Consider the following 3,997-nt stretch of genomic DNA (forward strand, 5'->3'; position numbering starts at 1 on the left):
TCCGCCTCCCAGATTCAAGCGATTCTTCTGCTTCAGTCTCCTGAGTACCTGGGCCTACAGGCATGTGCCACCATGCCTGGCTAATTTTTTGTATTTTTCGTAGAGATGGGTTTTCACCATGTTGGCCAGGCTGGTCTTGAACTCCTGACCTCGTGATCTGCCTGCCTTGACCTCCCAAAATCCTGGGATTATAGACATAAGCCACTGCACCTGGCATCATTGTTTACGTTCTTGATGACCAGTTTCATTATTTTTTCCCACTCTACTCCGTTTCAAAAATTATCTTTTTTTTTGTTACCATGATTTCACCTTAAAAACCTCTATCCCTAGCAAATGTGTCCCCTAATCCACAATCTTCACTGTCTTTAAATGACACAATTACCCAGGTAATTATGCCCCAGATCTAGGAGTTGTTACTGATGCCTTCTTTTCACTCAACCCTATATCAATCAACTTCCTAAGGGCCATCATTTGGTCCAAAATGTATCTCAAATTTGCGTGTTGTTTTTTCATATCTACTGCCAACAGTCTACTCCTGAAACACTTATTGTTTCTTAGCTTTTTCTTTCCCGTTTCTCTTATCCCTTTTGATAACTATTGTCTATACAATATCCCAAGTTATCTTCTTAGAATATAAGAGATAATATTTAGGCATTCCTTAGAATATGACAGTCCTATTCCTGTCTTTAGAGCACCATTCAAATTCTATGACTAGCTGTACAAGGTTCTGCATGATCTGACCCCTGCTTGCTTCTTCAGGCTCAGGTCCTAGTCTCACATGCTCACTTATTTCCAGTCTTACTGAAATCATTTCAGTTCTTTCATCATGCTGTGCCCTTTTCTACTGGCAAGCCTTTATTGATCTGTGCAGTCCTCACTGGGAATGACTTTCCTTCCATTTTTTACTTTACTAGTTTCATCTAATCATTCAAGTCTCGTTTTAAATTCAACTGCTCAAAGAGGAATTCTCTGTCACCATTCTAAAGCCCAAACCCTTATTACAACAGCCTTTCTGTTTTCAGCCCACTGAGTATATTTCAAAGCTTATTAATCTGTTTTTAGATGTATTATTTATCTATTTTCTCATCTTTTAATTTGGTTCCTTTACTGGAGAAGAAATCATGCATGTTTCATTTATTTTTCAACAAATCCTCAATGGTCAGCACTGTGCCTAATATACATAAATTCTTAAGAATTTGTTTAGTAACAGAACAAATGAAGCCCTCACTTTCAATCCTGTGACATTGGTTTTCTATGTTGATGAAATGATTAGAACTGGCCATTGAGAATTCTTTCACATATGTCCTTTTCATTTGAAATGTTTCCATATCTTCAAGTATTTTATACTCTCTAGTTTCAGAAAAACACATTAACAACTGGTCTCATTCCTGCTCAATATCCTCAGGATTTCCCTGTTCCCTTTGTATCTTTTTAGTAATTTTCCATCTAGTTAGTTACTCCTTTGTGTGGCCTCTAAGAACCTAACAAATTCATTCCTTGACTATACTTTCCTATGTCTTGTCTTTCTAGGTCTAATTCTTTGAAAACATGAGTTATCCATGTTCCCTATGCTCTTTTATATCTCACTCCATTACATACTGTGGGCTCTGCCAACAACCCTCATGAAAATATTTCCCCAAAAAGATTAATTTATCAATTACAAACCACATGCTTAGGATTTATTTCAACTAGACTCTATATTGCATTCAACTATGGGACTGCTTGCTAGCATGAGATTCTTGTGGCAGTCTTAACCTTTGATCAATTTTGCTCCATATTTGTGATACTTTATCTTCTTTTACCCTACACTTAATGTGTACACACATATCTATCTTCAATAATGTTCTCCTTCTTAACTAGTCTCACTCTATCAAGCTTTATATCTACTTCAATATTCATTTCTATATTCCAGTTTCTTTCATTATTATACTTTATACAAACTATGTTTTCAATAAATGTTTGTCAAATGAAATTGACTTGAAGCACTATGTCTTATTCTTGAACTTTATCTTTCCAGATTTGAATCTATTAAGTGGGACTGGCATGATCATGAAGAAGGACACTATCTCCTGCAAAGTATCTGCCTGATGTATTAGAACAATGGGGCATAATCAGAGTCAGCAAACCCTACTTCATTTAAAGATCATATAGTCTGTAAGAGAAACAAAACTATTTTCTATAAATTTCTTACCATAGGTAACCACGCTTGTTTCTTCTCCACATTAACAGAGAAAAGGAAATATGAGAAACATAGAGCCCAAAATACATGCTGGCTTTCTGTGAACAGTGTAAAGGCTTTAAAAAATGTGAAATATTAAGCAAAATTATTAAAAGTCAGTACATTTAACTAGTTTCTCTTTGTGATTCTTTCCACTGCCCACCAAAGTCACTTCATTTCCTCTAAAACTTGAGTCAAGACTTACATTCAAGTTAGTTATTTTTAAAAGAACTGATGCTTGGGTCGGGTGAGGTGGCTCAGGCCTATAATCCCACCACTTTGGGTGGGCAGATCACCAGGTCAGGATATCAAGAGCATCCTGGCTAACACAGTGAAATACTGTCTTTACTAAAAATACAAAATTAGCCGGGCATGGTGGTGGACGCCTGTACTCCCAGCTACTCGGGAGGTTGAGGCAGGAGAATGGCATGAACAAGGGAGGCGAAGCTTGCAGTGAGCTGAGATCGCGCAATTGCCCTCCAGCCTGGGTGACAGAGAGAGACTCCGTCTCAAGAAAAAACAAAAAGAACTAATGCTTAATCCACACTTGTCCTGTCAGTTCACAATTCCTTTGTTTCTTTTATCTCCACTTGAATTATGCACATACTGAGTTCCTCATTTTATAATACTTGAAGATACTAGAATTCTTTACATGGAATTTTGTATACAGTATTTCATAATGATAAAAGTAAAATGTTTATATGAAAAATATATTTCACAAAATATATAGTAATTCTAATACATTTTAGGAGGTAGAAGGACTATTTTATTCAATATGTCTAATTTCATGCATTTAGTGGTGTGGAGGAATGATGGTTCAGAAAAGATACCTAGGACCTAATGCATAATAATCACTTTTATTTAATTATAATAATTTTATTTGTTGATGCACCATTGCCTTGCAGACAAGAAAAATTCGATCTAAAATAGCAGATAAAGTTTATTTAAAAAGAAAAAAGTTTAAAAATGCCAAAAATATATAAATAAATAATTTGATGGCCCAGATGCCCAGATGTCAGGATGTATTATTAGTTTCAAATCAAAGTCCTTGAAATCTTTTTTTTTTTTTTTTTTTTTTTTTTTTTTTTTTTGAGACAGAGTCTCCCTCTGTCGCTCAGGCTGGAGTGCAGTGGCAGAATCTCAGCTCATCGCAAGCTCCGCCTCAGCTCATTGGAAGTTCACGCCGTTCTCCTGCCTCAGCCTCCGGAGTAGCTGGGACTACAGGCGCTCGCCACCATGCTCAGCTAATTTTTTTGTATTTTTAGTAGAGACAAGGTTTCACCGTGTTAGCCAGGATGGTCTCGATCTCCTGACCTCGTGTTCTGCCCGACTTGGCCTCCCAAAGTGCTGGGATTACAGGCATGAGCCACTGAGCCCAGCCGAAAGTCCTGGAAATCTTAAAATTCATAGCACTGAGTTTTCACTAGGAAGTATGCATATTTAGGAAAGTTAATAAACATTTGATATGTATTACCAAAATCTATACTACAAAATGTATAAAGTAAGACTCTCTTTAGCAGTCTATGTCAATAGTTTAAAGCAGAGTTTCTCAACCCGGACTGCCCATTATCACTCCCTGGGGAGATTTGACAGGTATCATTCCTGAGGACCCAGTCCCAGAGATTCTGATTGAATCAGCCTGAATGGCATCCCTGGAATGGCAGTTTTCAAAAGGTCCCTAGGAAATTCTAATGTTCTGCAAGGATGAGAACCACTGGTTATAATTAAAAGTATGGGTTTTTGGTCACTATTAGCACACGTATAAATATATATATATAT

The sequence above is a fragment of the Mandrillus leucophaeus genome, unplaced genomic scaffold (genome assembly GCF_000951045.1).
Source record: "Mandrillus leucophaeus isolate KB7577 unplaced genomic scaffold, Mleu.le_1.0 Scaffold1009, whole genome shotgun sequence".
NCBI classification, from domain to species: Eukaryota; Metazoa; Chordata; class Mammalia; order Primates; family Cercopithecidae; genus Mandrillus; species Mandrillus leucophaeus.